At 39.2% G+C, this 17,176-nt stretch overlaps 1 protein-coding gene and 1 pseudogene across 1 annotated transcript in view; one reads left to right on the top strand and one right to left on the bottom strand.

Moving 5' to 3' along the window:
* Positions 1-17,176, bottom strand: part of CCDC192 (coiled-coil domain containing 192) — a 198,196-nt gene that overhangs the window by 42,760 nt on the left and 138,260 nt on the right.
* On the top strand, positions 6,677-12,420 carry LOC149749635 (rRNA methyltransferase 2, mitochondrial pseudogene; annotated as a pseudogene).

Raw genomic sequence — 17,176 nt, 5'->3', positions numbered from 1 at the left:
CATAAAAAAAGAAATAATGCCATTTGCAGCTACATGGACGACCTAGATATTATCACACTAAGTGAAGTAAGTCAGGCAAAGAAAGACAAATATCATGTGATATCACTTATATGTGGAAACTAAAAACACAATACAAATCAACTTACTTACAAAACAGAAACAGACTCACAGACATAGAAAACAAACTTATGATTACCAAAGGGAAAAGAGAAGGGGGAGGGATAAATTAGGAGTATGGAATTAACAGATGCATACCACAATATATAAAATAGATAAACAACAAGGCTTTACTCTATAGCACAGGGAACTATATTCAATATCTTGTAGGGTCTGAAGCTGTACACCTGACACTAACACAATATTGTAAATGAACTATAGTTAAATTTTAAAAGATAGACCATTGTATAATTGCCAAAACCTACTTTCGCATACATACCTGCAACATTGACACCCCATTCTCACACATATTTAAGTATAAAAGCTTAAGTTCAGAAAGATTCCTTCAGTTGTATTTAGAGGTGTTATCCCAAAGTTATTAGATTTCTACCCCTTGTGTTGAACTATCCTTTGCTATATTGAAGTCCTGGAAAATTTTAGAAGTTCCATTCAGCATTTTATACAGTACTGACGGACTCACTTGATATTTCCAGATTACTAAAGGCCTGAGTATTTATAGAAGGGTTACCACCCTCTCTGTTCACTCTGTTTTTGAGAAGAGATTTACTGACTGGGGAATCTCTAAAGGTATATTGAAGACACACTTGGATTGAGATGGGCATCCTTGTTCTGCCATGAACCCAGGATTTTGGGTAATAAGACCTGGCATTTGTTGATTCTCTCTGTGCCAGATACTTTATGTACATTATTCATAATCTTACAACCACCCTGCAAAGTAGCTATTCCCATATTACAGCTGAGGAAATTGAGGCTCAGAGATAGTAAGGGACTTGTCTGAATAACCAAACTGGGATCCGAACCTAATTCTGCATGGTTCCAAGGTCCATATTTTGTCCATTACTTCCTGGTGCCTCTCAGTATTGCAGAGTGGAGAGAGGGTTTTCTGGGCCCCAGTTTTCTCATCTGTAAAACATGGGAGTTGGACGGTATGATCACTGAAGTCTGTTTTACTTTTAACATCCTATACTGATATTTTGGGGCTTTCTGTTACAGAGACTATGACTCATTCCTAGGCAAAACCCACTTTGAATGTTTTCAGATACCTCAGATCCTCGCTGAGATTTTCAAACAGGATGTTGACAGATATACTTAATATTAATCTTGTCTCTTGTGGTATTGGGATTCCTGCCAATTCTTTGTCGCTCAAAACAATGGAGAGCATTATTTTCCGTTCTATTTTCACATAAACCTACTCTAGACTCTTTCTCTTCCTTACCCTGAGCTATGGGCTTATATTTAACCAGACTCTTGACTTTTTAAATCTTTATTTTCACATTTGTACAACTATAATAAAGATTTCTAAGTCTTTTTTAAAAATCCACAGTAATCTAGGTTCTCTTTAGAACATCATGTAAAACAATACCACGTAAAACTGGACAATAATAATAAGATGATGTCAGAGGATCACGTTGCTAGTTGCCAAGTGAACTATTACAGTTAGTGAAGATAAAATTTCAATTCTCTCCATATTACCTATGTATTTGAAATCTATATACACACTTGCAAGTACTTCTGTTTATTAAGGAAGTACATTTTAAATTCACGTAGATTAAGGTATTTGGAAATCTAAGCTGCACCTCAACTAATGTCAGCATCTTAGATACTAAACCAATTTTTATACAAGTTGGAAATGACTACATCTGTACCTTTCTCTACTGCTAGTTCTACCCAGGAATTAATCTTTCTAACGAGTAGATTTGCATAGTAACAAAACAGAACAATGACAACAACAAAAAACAGCCCCTTAATTATCTCAGGATTGTCTAGCTTTTCTTTTTCTCTCTTTATTTATTTATTTGCGGTACGTGGGCCTCTCACTGTTTTGGCCTCTCTCGTTGCGGAGCACAGGCTCCGGACGCGCAGGCTCTGTGGCCATGGCTCACGGGCCTAGCCGCTCCGTGACATGTGGGATCTTCCCGGACCGGGGCACGAACCCGTGTCCCCTGCATTGGCAGGCGGACTCTCAACCACTGCGCCACCAGGGAAGCCCTAGCTTTTCTTTTGAGATAGTGAGGTTCTATGATATTTATTCTTTAACTTAGGGGTTTCCTCCATTGCTCCAAAAATGTAATGGCATCAGATAATTGTACAACTTAATTCTGAAAAAAAGAATGCAAATTAAAAATCTTCAGATAATAACTATTGTAACCAACATTCTTTATAGCCTCTTGGCTATAAATCATCATCATTCCTGATGATGATTCTCTGCTGAAAACCAACATTTATTGACAGTTTTCTTTATGCAAGGCAACAATACTGGATATTGTTGGAAGACACAAATATGCTAAAGATGTAATGCATGCCCTTAAAGAGCTTATGGTATAATAGGGAAGAGATGGACAAAAATTGTTAGATAAGCTAAAAGCTGATAAACACCATTAAAAGAGCACAGATAAGTGCTTAAGGGGTTCTGAAGAGCTGGGCATTTCACCTTGGACTTGAAGATCAGGAAACATTTAGGGGAGGATGTTCCAGAAACAGAAACAAAACAAAGATCTTCATGACTTTTATCATTTGGAACATTGTTTTTGAATTTTGTTTTGCGGCCACCCCGTCTCATGCATATCTCTCGACATGGTTAACACTCGTACTTATCATTTAAGACCCAATGGGGGTCTCATCCGTCAAGAATCCTCTTCCATCCAGGAGGTTATGAATTCTAATTCAGTTTGATTGGGATAAATGAATATCCTTCTCAAGTTTTCTCCATTTTATTAAATTAATCTCCTGCCACTTCTTTTCACGAATCCCAGGACTCATCTTTGTTACCTTCATCTCCTTCCTTCACCCCCACATCCAGTTTATCACCATGTCTCACTAATTCTTTTTCCAAAATAAAGATTAAATCTATTTTAGATTAAGAAAAGGCATATGCATATACATATGGCATACAATACAATGGAATAGTGTTCAGCTATTACAAGAAATGAAATTTTAATATATGCTGCAGCATGGGTGGACTTTCAAAACATTGTGTTTAGTGAAATAAGCCAGAAACAGAGGGATAAATATGATTCCACTTATATGAAGTACATATAATGGACAAATTCATAAAGACAGAAAGTAGAATAGAGATTACCAGGGGCTGGAAGGAAGGGGAGTTATTGTTCAATGGGTACAGAATTTTTGTTGGAGATGAAAAAATTTTGGTTATCAATAGTGGTGATGGTTATACAACATTGTGAATATGTTAAATACCACTGAACTGTATACCTACAAATGGTTAAAATGATAAATATTCTGTTATGTGTATTATACTACAGTAACACTTTTAAATTAAATCCATTTTCTCCAATTCTACTTCTGTGGTCCATACCACCACTTCCTCTCACCTGGACTATTGAAATACTACATTTGATCTAGTCCCTGCCCCTCTTTACACACTCATCCCCTGCACTTTCTCCTTCATTTACTTACTCCACTTCAGCGATATTAGATTTGTTACTATTGTGAACATACATGAAACAGTTTCCCTGAAATAGCTTTATACTTGCTCTTTCCTCTTGGAGTGTGCTTGTCCTCTTCCTCTCTATATGCTTGACTACTACTCATAATTCATGTTTCAGTTGAAATGTCATCTCCTTCTTTTATTTTTTTTGCGGTACACGGACCTCTCACCGCTGTGGCCTCTCCCGTTGCGGAGCACAGGCTCCGGAAGTGCAGGCTCAGCGGCCATGGCTCACGGGCCCAGCCGCTCCGCGGCATGTGGGATCTTCCCAGAGCGGGGCACGAACCCGTGTCCCCTGCATCAGCAGGCGGACTCTCAACCACTGTGCCACCAGGGAAGCCCTGTCGTCTCCTTCTTAAAGAGGCTTTTGCTGATCTACCTCATCAAAGTGTTCTCTACCCTACTCCAACTTCTATTTTATATCATAAAATTCCGTGTAGTTTCTTCACTGCACTTATCCCAATTTGTAACTTTTCTTTTTACCAATTTATTTATCTTGAGTAACGGGGTAAATGGTGGTGCCACAGCCTAAGACGGGAGAAGATAGTGTAAGACCATCTTTGAAGCATGGTTAGGTTGGAAGAGAAAATGTAAAGTTGACCTGCAAACAGATGAATCTGGAGTTAAAGGGAGAGAGTTGGACTGGAGATACAAATTTAGGAATTATTAGACGATAGGTGATATTTAAGGCCATGAGAATGAATGAGACAATCCAGGGAAAAACTGAAAATTGAGAGAAAGAGGGGACTCTGGACTAGGTCTAGAAAATCTTCAGAGGTTCTATAAAGTAGAATTCAACACATTAGAGAAGTAACCAATAAGGAAGAAGAAAAACTAGGACTCTGTGGTTTGACATAGCCAAGAGTGGAAATGTGTCAGGAACAAAGCAGTGATCACCTGTGTGGTGTGATGCTATGAATTGAAGTAAGATGAACACAGGAAAGTTTACATTGGGTCTGACATCATGAAGATAGTTGGGGACCTTGGTTAGAGTACTTTCAGTGGAATACCATCATCTAAATGGGGTGGGAAAAACAAGATTGAGGTGGATTAGACAGCAAATGGGAGGGAGGTGAGGAAGTCAAGACAGTCTGGAGCTGTTTACTTTAGAATAAGAGTGGGAAAATGGTACTGAGTGATGAGGAATCAAAGAAGTTTTTGCAGGGATGTGAGATACCAGCATGTTCCCATGCAGATAGGAATGAGCTAGGAAAGAGTATATGATGCAAGTGTAAGGTCGGATAAATAAGTGACGTACCTAAGAAGGTGAGAACCGCGGGGTCTGGAGCACTAGTAGGAGGATAGAACCTTGAATGAGAGGAGGGACACTTTCTCCACTGGTAACAGAAGGCAATCAGAAGAACACAGGTGACCACATGAAGCAAGAATTAAATTCCATCAGTAGTGGAAAGGTGAGAGTCGCCATTTGATGACCCGCGTATTCTCAGTGAGTTACAGGTGAGGTCATCAGCTGGGTGTAAGTGTGGAGGAGGAGAGGGAAATTTGAGAAGAGACAGGAGGGTACAGGATAGTTGTCTAGGAGAGGGAGAAAGCAACTTACTGGAAAAAAAATCACAGCTGTTCTGCTGGGAAAAGTTTCATGCTCATCTGAGGTCTGTAGTCATACAAACCAATCAGGCAGGTTTTGTTATTTTGTCAGCAGATATGAAGAACAGAGATAGAGGGTTTCTATCAGATATTTTGTCAGGCAAGTGATGGAGAGAGGGAATATGAGTAGGTAAAAGGAGGTTTTAAGAAATAAATCTACAAAGATATGTTGAGTCCAGTTCATGGAGAACTCTGAATGTCAGGCTAAAATATATGACCTTTATTTCACAGACAATGAGAAGCCATTAAAGTATTTCTCACTGTGAAAGTGACATTACCAAAACTATATTCTTGCATAATTAACCTGCCTTTAATGTAAGGCACTGAGATGGTTACAGAATAAAACCAACAAGAATATTTGTGAAGGACCAGGGGTTAGATAATCAAGACCTAAATGAAAGTAAGCAACAGTTGACTTGAACCAGACCACTGAAGGTTGAATTCTTAAGAGATCTTGGTATCTTTTGGAACTAAACCAACTTGATGGGATTATCAGGTTACAGGGGAGAGAATCCTACAAACTGGACAGGGATTAGGCAGGATATTACTTAAAGCAGCTGGCAACAGCTATACATCAAGAGACATACTGATTAATCACAGAATGAATGAGAACTTAAGAGTCACCTTGAGTACTGGAACCAAATAAATAATCATTAAACTGTTGGTCATTGATAGGGCCAGTGGAGGTCAGGAAGAGTTCAGGAAGTGGTATGCATGATGCGTGGAGTCAGAAGGCATAGACTACAGCCAACACAAGGATGCCGGGTGCTGGCCCAAAGTGCTAAGTAGGGCAGGGAGGCCAGCCAGTTTAGAGAGTAGAATAGAAAGGACTTTGGATCTAATGTTCAGTTTAGGTTTTCAGGATTGGCCAGTTTAATGATAATGCTTGGACCCGAACCCTGAGTCCTAGATTTTATGCCATCTAAATGTATGTATTTATCATAGTATGAGTTGAAATGGTGAAGTGAAAAGTCATAAAATAATATAGTTGGAGATAAATCAGTATCAGCTTGTTACAATACAGTGTAGAAGAATCAGTAATGCTTTAAGTCAATCCTAGGATTTGATAATCTCCTTCTACCAGGGAGCCAGCATCTGTGCTAGTGGTCCTACAGATATTACTGGCAATCTGTTCCCTGGTAAATCTGCCACTCAGGTTGGCTTTAAATTTTCAATTTTATAAGCAAACTTTCTCCAATGCGTAGGAGTTCATAACCATATTAGGCAACAGAACACTAGGACAGAATTCCATTAAATTTTATTTACTGTCCATCCGTCCAACATTTCATGACCATTAAGTATCAGGCACTGTGCTAGGCTGTGGATACAAAGAAAAAGTAAGATGCCATCTCTGTTTCTCTTCAAGGAAACTCTAGGTCCGTTAGTAAAGAAAGATAAAGAGATATTTATATAATAGATGTTATGACTGTGGTATGCACAAGATTCATGGAAAGGCTAGTGAGTGGGTGGGGAGATGGTAGTGGTCATGGAAGTGGTTGCAAAAGACTTTCTGAAGAAGGATCAGAAGACATGAAGGGGACAGGGTTGGCAGAGAGGTAAAGGGTTAAAGCATCTTACAAAGAGGAAATAGCTGGTGCAAAGCCTTCACGAACCAAGCAGAGTGGCACTTTGGGGGAAATTTCTAGTAGTTGCACATGGCTGTAACATTTCAATTATCCCTGAGTGGATGGTGGAGGCCAGAGTCGGACCCCCAGCCCCACTGCCCAGCTAAGCCAAGAGTTTCATGGAAGCAGCATTGAAAATCTAATTTAAAAGGGCCATGGCGAGAAGAAGTTGCTGCTGCAGGTGGCCTGGCTTTAGGAAGAACAGTTCTGGAGGCTGGGGAGTCCAAGATGAAAAGTGCCAGCTAATTCAGTTCCTGTATAAACTCCATGAAGCCAGACATTTTGGACTGCTTTTTACTACTGAAATCCACAGATCTAGATTAGTTCCTGGTTCATAATTTTCAGAAGGACTGGAGAAGAGCAGAGATGAGAATGACTTTCAGAATTACAACAGCTTGGAAATCTTGAACAGAAGCCAGTCTGACAGGTAGAAAGTTTTGCTTTTACCATTTGGTTTAGGATTCTATCTGTTTGCTTTTTATATTTCCTTTTTTTTCTTCCTTTTCTTCTGAGCCATGTGACTGACAGGGTCTTGGTGCTCAGGCCGGGTGTCAGGCCTGAGCCTCCGAGGTGGGAGAGCTGAGTTCAGGACACTGGACCGCCAGAGACCTACCAGCTCCATGTAATATCAACCGGCAAGAGCTCTCCCAGAGATCACCGTGTCAACACTAAGAGCCAGCTCCACCCAAAGGCAAGCAAGCTCCAGTGCTGGACGCCCCATGCCAAACAACTAGCAAGACAGGAACACAACCCCACCCATTAGCAGAGAGGCTGCCTAAAGTTATACTAATTTCACAGACACCAAAAACACACCACCATACGTGGCCCTGCCCACCAGAAGGATAAGATCCAGGCCCACCCACCAGAACACAGGCACTAGTCCCCTCCACCAGGAAGCCTACACAAGCCACTGAACCAACCTCACCCACTAGGGGCAGGCACCAAAAACAATGGGAACTACGAACCTGCAGCCTGTGAGAAGGAGACCCCAAACACAGTAAGTTAAGCAAAATGAGAAGACAGGGAAATGCGCAGCAGATGAAGGAGCAAGGTAAAAACCCACCAGACCAAACAAATGAAGAGGAAATAGGCAGTCTACCTGAAAAAGAATTCAGAGTAATGATAGTAAAGATGAATCAAAATCTTGGAAATAGAATGTAGAAAATACAAGAAATGTTTAACAAGGACCTAGAAGAACTAAAGAGCAAACAAACAATGATGAACAACACAATAAATGAAATTAAAAATTCTCTAGAAGGAATCAATAGCAGAATAACTGAGGCAGAAGAGCAGATAAGGGACCTGGAAGATAAAATAGTGGAAATAACTACCTCAGAGAAGAATAAAGAAAAAAGAATGAAAAGAATTGAGGTAGGTGGTGGCAGCAGCTGGAGCAGGTCGGTGTTCACGGCCAGGCCCTTGAAGCTGGTGTGGTCTTCCTTTCAGCGTCAAAGGTTCCACACTGGTGGGAGTTGCTTCAAGGGCTGGACTGGCGCTGAGCACCTGTGGCTGATGCAGCATTTGAGGGACCCGTTTGTGAAGGCTGTGAAGGTGGACAGTTACAGGTGTCGAAGTGCCTTCAAGCTCCTGGAGGTTAACGAGAGGCGCTGGATTCTGCGGCCTGGCCTCCGGGTGTTAGACTGTGGTGCCGCTCCTGGCGCGTGGAGCCAGGTGGCTGTGCACAGTGTCAACGCTGCAGGCACAGATCCCAGTGCTCCTGTTGGCTTTGTGCTTGGGGTAGATCTCCTTCACATATTCCCCCTGGAAGGAGCAACTTTTCTGTGCCCTGCTGATGTGACTGACCCAAGAACCTTCCAGAGGATCTGAGAAGTGCTTCCTGCTGGGAGAGCAGATGTGATTCTGAGTGACATGGCACCCAACGCCACAGGGATCTGGGGCCTCGACCATGACAGGCTCATCAGCTTGTGCTTGTCCGTTCTGGACATGGCTCCAGAAGTCCTGCACCCTGGGGGAACATTCCTGTGTAAAACCTGGGCTGGAAGTCAAAGCCATCGGTTACAGAAGAGACTGACAGAGGAATTCCAGAAAACAAGGACTGTAAAACCTGAAGCCAGCAGGAAAGAATCATCAGAGGTGTACCTGTTGGCCACACAGTACCGAAGAGGGAAGGGGGAAGGTCTGTGAAGGAATGAGAGTTTCTTCTGCTGTTTCTGGTTCTTTTTCACGCAAATGTAGCTTGAGCCCTTTCCTGAAGTGTGGCTGGGGAAATCCGAGCTTGATCTGGGATGCAGCAGGCAGGACAAATGGGGGACCTTTTTTTAAAGCCCAAAAGATATGACAAAACAATATTCAGTGCCCAAGATATATGATAAAAAAGTCTCTATACCATGATTTGTGAGGGGGAAGAGATAGGCAAAGATTAAAGGATGAAAAGGCAGACTGAGGGAAGGATAAAAACACTGGGAGTCAGGCTTCCCTGGTGGCGCAGTTGTTGAGAGTCTGCCTGCCGATGCAGGGGACACGGGTTCGCGCCCCGGTCCAGGAAGATCCCACATGCCGCGGAGCGGCTAGGCCCGTGAGCCATGGCCGCTGAGCCTGTGTGTCCGGAGCCTGTGCTCCACAACGGGACAGGCCACAACAGTGAGAGGCCCGCGTACTGCAAAAGAAACAAAACAAACAAACAAACAAACAAACAAAATACTGGGAGGCAGAGAAACATACACACGGACACCTTTATGTAACTTTCTCTTCATACCCACATTAGTATGTTACAGAGAAACAGGCTTCCACCCTTGCTCTGAAACAACCCACAGGTTTCCAGGTGTTATTTTGGGTTTACCGTGTAATGTAGAAAAAATCTGAAGTTTCAGTCTGGGGATTTGTGTCCATCTCTCTGGCAAATGATCTGGAAATACATCCATTCTACAAGCAGTGAGAGTTCTCAGAACAATTAGGGAAGACATTTGGTATGAATTATGCATGGGGTGGGTGCTTTGTTTTTTCAATGGAATTGTTGCTGTAATACTCCAGCCTCCAAAGACTTAAAGGTAAGTGCCAAAGCAAGCAGAGAAGTGGTGTGTTCGTTTATTTCCTTTTACTCGTACAGGAACTCGATGCAACTTTACAAAACAATATAGGCCATTATTATTTTATGGAATTTCCATGTTTTTAAGTTCATCTTTTGAAAAATTAATTTCTTGAAAACCATTTCCTGGAGGTGTGCTCATCTCTTAAGAAGAGTTTATCGATTGTAATGATGATTAAATGTGTAGACTGAAAAAAAACGCAAAAAAAAAAAAAAGAATTGAGGCAGTCTCAGAGACCTCTGGGACAACATTAAATGCACCAACATTTGAATTATAGGGTCCCAGAAGAAGAGAAAAAGAAACAGTCTGAGAAAATATTTGAAGAGATTATAGTTGAAAATTTCCCTAACATGGGAAAGGAAACAGTCAATCAAGTCCAGGAAATGCAGAGAGTCCCATGCAGGATAAATCCAAGGAAAAACAGACCAAGACATATATTAATCAAACTATCAAAAATTAAATACAAAAAAAATATATTAAAAGCAGCAAGGGAAAAGCAACAAATAACAAACAAGGGAATCCCCATAAGGTTAACAGCTGATCTTTGAGCAGAAACTCTGCAAGCCAGAAGGGAGTGGCATAACATATTTAAAGAGATGAAAGGGAAAAAATGACAACCAAGATTACTCTACCCAACAAGGATCTCATTCAGATGCAATGGAGAAATTAAAACCTTTCCAGAGAAGCAAAAGTTAAAGAATTCAACACCACCAAACCATTTTTACAACAAATGTTAAAGGAAGTTCTCTAGGCAGGAGACACAAGAAGGAAAAGACCTACAAAAACAAACACAAAACAATTAAGAAAATGGTAATAGGAACATACATATCGATAATTACGTTAAATGTAAATGTATTAAATACTCTAACCAAAAGACACAGACTGGCTGAATGAGTACAAAAACAAGACCCATATATATGCTGCCTACAAGAGACCCACTTCACACCTAGGGAGAGATATAGACTGAAAGTGAAGGGATGGAAAAAGATATTCCATGCAAATGGAAATCAAAAGAAAGCTGGAGTAGCAATTCTCATATCAGACAAAATAGACTTTAAAATAAAAATTATTATGAGAGACAAAGAAGGACACTATATAACGATCAAGGGATCAATCCAAGAAGAAGATGTAACAATTGTAAATATTTGTGCACCCAACATAGGAGCACCTCACTACATAATGCAAATGTTAACAGCCATAAAAGGGGAAATCGACAGTAGTACAATAATAGTAGGAGACTTTAAAACCCCACTTTCACCAATGGACAGATCATCTGCAATGAAAATAAATAGGGGAACACAAACTTTAAATGACACATTAAAAAAGATGACTTAATTGATATTTATAGGACATTCCATAAAAAACAACAGAATACACTTTCTTCTCAAGTGATCATGGAACATTCTCCAGGATAGATCATATCTTGGGTTACAAATCAAGCCTTGGTAAATTTAAGAAAATTGAAAACGTATCAAGTATCTTTTCCAACCACAATGATATGAGACTAGATATCAATTACAGGAAAAAAAACTGTAAAAAATACAAACACATGGAGGCTAAACAATATGCTACTAAGTAACCAAGAGATCACTGAAGAAATCAAAGAGGAAATCAAAAAATACCTAGAAACAAATGACAATGAAAACGCGATGACCCAAAACCTATGGAGGCAGCAAAACATCTCTAAGAGGGAAGTTTATAATAATATGTAATAAGATCCTCAGGATTTTAGAAACCGCAAGAAACAAGAAAAATCTCAAATAAACAACCTAACCTTACACCTAAAGCAATTAGAGAAAGAAGAATCACCAAAAAAAAAAAAAAAAAGTTAACAGAAGGAAAGAAATCATAAAGACCAGATCAGAAATAAATGAAAAAGAAATTAAGGAAACAATAGCAAAGATCAATAAAATTAAAAGCTGGTTCTTTGAGAAGATAAGTGAAATCATAAATCATTAGCCAGACTCATCAAAAAAAAAAAGGAGAAGACTCAGATCAGCAGACTTAGAAATGAAAAAGGAGAAGTAACAACTGAAACTGCAGAAATACAAATGATCATGAGAGATTACTACAAGCAACTATATGCCAATAAAATGGACAACCTGGAAGAAATGGAAGAATTCTTAGAAAAGTTCCAAGACTGAAGCAGGAAGAAATAGAAACTATGAACAGACCAATCACAAGCACTGAAATTGAAACTGTGATTAAAAATCTTCCAACAAACAAAAGCCCAGGGCCAGATGGCTTCATAGGTGAATTCTATCAAACATTTAAGGAAGAGCTAACACCTATCCTTCTCAAACTCTTCCAAAATATAGCAGAGGGAGGAACACTCCCAAACTCATTCTACGAGGCCACCATCACCCCGATACCAAAACCAGATGAAGATGTCACAAAAAGAGAAAACTACAGGCCAGTGTCAATGATGAACATAGATGAGAAAATCCTCAACAAAATACTAGCAAACAGAATCCAACAGCACATTAAAAGGATCATACACCATGATCAAGTGGGGTTTATCCCAGGAATGCAAGGATTCTTCAATATACGCAAATCAATCAATTTAATAAACCATATTAACAAACTGAAGGAGAAAAACCATATGATCATTTCAATTGAAGCAGAAAAAGCTTTCGACAAAATTCAACACCGATTTATGATAAAAACCCTCCAGAAAGTAGGCATACAGGGAATTTACCTCAACATAATAAAGGCCATATATGTCAGACCCACAGCCAACATCATTCTCAGTGGTGAAAAACTGAAACCATTTCCACTAAGATCAGGAACAACACAGGGTTGCCCACTCTCACCACTATTATTCACCATAGCTTTGGAAGTTTTAGGCATGGCAGTCAGAGAAGAAAAAGAAATAAAAGGAGTCCAAATCGGAAAAGAAGATGTAAAACTTTCACCATCTGCAGATGACATAATACTATACATTGAGAATCCTAAAGGTGCCACCAGAAAATTAATAAAGCTAATCAATGAATTTGGTAAAGTAGCAGGATACAAAATTAATGCACAGAAATCTCTTGCATTCCTATATACTAATGATGAAAAATCTGAAAGAGAAATTAAGGAAACTCTCCCATTTACCATTGCAACAAAAAGAATAAAATACCTAGGAATAAACCTACCTAAGGAGAAAAAAGAAAACTATAAGACACTGATGAAAGAAATTAAAGACAAGACAAACAGATGGAGAGATATACCATGTTCTTGGATTGGAAGAATCAACATTGTGAAAATAACTATACTATCCAAAGCAGTCTACAGATTCAGTGCAATCCCTATCAAACTACCAATGGCATTCTTCACAGAACTAAAACAAAAAATTTCACAATTTGTATGGAAATACAAAAGACCCTGAATAACCAAAGCAATCTTGAGAAAGAAAAACTGAGCTGGAGGAATCGGGATCCCTGACTTCAGACTATACTACAAAACTACAGTAATCAAGACAGTATGGTACTGGCACAAAAACAGAAAGATAGATCAATGGAACAGGATAGAAAGCCCAGAGATAAACCCATGCACATATGGTCACCTTAGCTTTGATAAAGGAAGTAAAAATATACAATGGAGAGAAGACAGCCTCTTCATTAAGTGGTGCTGGGAAAACTGGACAGTTACATGTAAAAAAATGAAATTAGAACACTCCATAGCACCATACACAAAAATAAGTTCAAAATGGATTAAAGCCCTAAATGTTAGGCTGGATATTATAAAACTCTTAGAGGAAACCATAGGCAGAACACTCTTTGACATAAATCACAGCAAGATCCTTTTTGACCCAACTCCTAGAGAAATGGAAATTAAAAAACAATTAACAAATGGGACCTAATGAAACTTAAAAGCTTTTGCACAGCAAAGGAAACAATAAATAAGACGAAAAGGCACCCCTCAGAATGGGAGAAAATATTTGCAAATGAAGCAACTGACAAAGGATTAATCTCCAAAATTTACAAGCAGCTCATGCAGCTCAGTATCAAAAAAAGAAACAACCCAGTCCAAAAACGGGCAGAAGACCTAAATAGACATTTCTCAAAGAAGATACACAGATTGCCAGCAAACACATGAAAGGATGCTCAACATCACTAATCATTAGAGAAATTCAAATCAAAACTACAATGAGGTATTACCTCATACTGGTCAGAATGACCATCATCAAAAAATCTACAAACAATAATTGCTGCAGAAGTTGTGGAGAAAAGGGAACCCTCTTGCACTGTTGGTAGGAATATAAATTGTTACAGCCACTATGCAGAACAGTATGGAGGTTCCTTAAAAAACTAAAATTAGAACTACCATATGACCCAGCAATCCCACTACTGTGCATATGTCCTGAGAAAACTATAATTCAAAGAGAGACATGTATCACAGTGTTCACTGCAGCACTATTTACAATAACCTGGACATGGAAGCAACCTAAATGTCCATCAACGGATGAATGTGTAAAGCAGATGTTACACATATGTACAATGGAATATTACTCAGCCATAAAAAGAAACAAAATTGACTTATTTGTAGTGAGGTAGATGGACCTAGAGTCTGTCATCGAGTGGAATAAGTCAGAAAGAGAAAAACAAATACCGTATGCTAACACATATATATGGAATCTAAAAAAAGAAAATAGTTCTGATGAACCTAGGGGCAGGAGAGGAGTAAAGACACAGATGTAGAGAATGGCCTTGAGGAGACGGGGAGGGGGAGGGGGAAGGGTAACCTGGGACGAAGTGAGAGAGTGGCATGGACTTATATACACTACCAAATGTAAAATAGATTGTGGGAAGCAGCTGCATAGCACAGGGAGATCAGCTTGGTGCTTTGTGACCACCTAGAGGGGTGGGATAGGGAGGGTGGGAGGGAGATGCAAGAGAGAGGGGATATGGGGATATATGTATGCCTATAGCTGATTCACTTTGTTATACAGCAGAAACTAACAAAATTGTAAAGCAATTATACTCCAATAAAGATGCTAAAATAAATTTTCAGTTAGGTTTGGACTTCATCTGTTTCATGTGGATTTTATTTCTCTAGTGTAATCTTCATGTATTATGTTTTTTACCCTCCCTTGATTTGAAATTCAATCGATTTTTATTCTTGCTTAACTTTCATAAGCAACGTGTTTAACAGTAGATGCATGTAATAAATCAAGGAATAATATACATAAACTTTCACTAATGTAGAAAGACGTGTGAAATCAGTCATTTAAAAAGGATAAGAATATTAATTTATTGCCTTAAATTAAGCAAAAGGAAATGATGTAATTGAGGCAATAAAAGACTAGTTAGTCTTTTATTTTTCTTTGGGAATGTTTTTCAAGAAGGACCAAAGCCTTTTTATATAATATAAATTAGAGTGTTCATTAGCATGTGCTGATGGGGAAGGAAAAAAGAAAACCTTCAACCAGTTTCTGTTTTCTTAAGAATTTATTCTGAAGTGAATTTTTAGCATCTTGATACTGCTTTATTGGCAAAGAAATTAAGGTACTTTATTTTGTTTGCCAGTATTCCCACATATACATCTTTGTTTAGAACCCACAGTTTCTGCTAAATAAATTAATTCCCTTTGGCTTTAGATCAAAGCAACCTCAAAAGGACATCTTTTCTCAAATTCAATTACTGACTCTTGGGACTTACATGGAAAAGTTATGGTTATAAAAAAGGAAAGATCAGCCACTTGCATCTGAAGATGTTTATAGCATTAAGATAGATGGATTATACAAGGTCTGCTTCTAATATTTTCTCTTCTGATGATACAATTTAAAAAGATAAGCACTGATTCTTACTTTCAGAGTAGTCAGCTCTGTATTTTCCTCATTGTCCCCCGACGTCCTCTTGGATTTGGGGTGTTAATTATATTCCACTAACCTTCACTTCTAAGATCCCAAGGCTCTTATCTGCTCAGATCCACAAATAACATCAATTAGGTAAATGTGGCATTTCCACTCTCTCATGCAATCCTGTTTAACTATCAGTATCATGATAATACATCTAGGATTCTGTAGCATGGTCCTGGTTTCAAATATTTTTGAGTATGGATGTAAATTTATATGTTAGAACTCAGGCAGCGTTTTGATTTTTAGTTCTAATAATATAATCACTATAAATATATGAGACATTAAAACTTTGAAATGAAAAGTGCACTTTAAAAGAGTTCTCGGGCTTCCCTGGTGGCGCAGTGGTTGAGGGTCCGCCTGCGGATGCAGGGGACACGGGTTCATGCCCCGGTCCGGGAGGATCACACGTGCCGCGGAGCGGCTGGGCCCGTGAGCCATGGCCGCTGGGCCTGCGCGTCTGGAGCCTGTGCTCTGCAACGGGAGAGGCCACAACAGTGAGAGGCCCGCGTACCGCAAAAAAAAAAAAAAGAAAAAAAGAGTTCTCATTTTAAAACTGCAGGTAATCTTTTAAAAACAGTTATATATGAATTAATTAACATTATATATTACTATAAATGAAAGTGAATAGTGTCTGGTGGTGGCATACATTACAAAAAGTAAAAGCATATTGAAACTACCTTTTGTCAGAAATTTACTTAGCAACATGGCATAAGATGAGAGCTCTTGGCACTCATCTTGAATTAGAAAAACCTATTCACCCTAAAGAGCTATCAAAATTGTTACTCTGGCCAACTGGGATAAGGGCCTGGAAGGGATGATTTGTTAAACAGTTGAGGTCAGAATCCTGTCATAGACAGTTCAGTGTGCTAAAAATTTTGCCTTTCAATTATTTTTTAAATTTAGGAGCTTTTAAGATTTAAGGTAATATTATGATTCTATAGAACTAAGTAAGTTTTATCCTACTGACCTGAGTCTTTTAATGCTTGTTCTGCCTTTGAGGACTCATAAGAATTCTTGTTTTCATCTATGCATGAAGCATATGGGTATCTCTCCACCATCTCTTTTGCATCCTTTTATTTCCTTGACCTCAGAGATTCACCTTTTGGAGTTATAAATGATCACTTTATGAGAATACAATTTCTGTTTGTGGCCAAGGGCTCCTCTCTTCTTTGTTTGACAAGTTCTATACAAAATTCCCTGGAATAGGAGCAGGGTTCCTTCTTTATTCACTAGAAATGACCCAGGACAAAAGGGGCCTTTGGACAATGTCTAGACTGTCTATCTTTGCAGAACAGATGTTCTAACAGTGTGCCCAGGTTGAAATGACAGCTTGTCATGGCAGGACTTCAGGTCTTACTGGAAAATCACAGCAACATTCTCAATGATAATTTCTGGGATGAAGGAAAGCATCTGCAGAAGAGCAATA

The sequence above is a fragment of the Delphinapterus leucas genome, chromosome 3 (assembly GCF_059928025.1).
Source record: "Delphinapterus leucas isolate spDelLeu-1000000601 "Yukka" chromosome 3, BTC_Dleu_Yukka2, whole genome shotgun sequence".
NCBI lineage: Eukaryota > Metazoa > Chordata > Mammalia > Artiodactyla > Monodontidae > Delphinapterus > Delphinapterus leucas.
The sequence above is the reverse complement of the archived record's forward strand: the minus strand, read 5'-3'. Positions and strand labels throughout refer to the sequence as shown.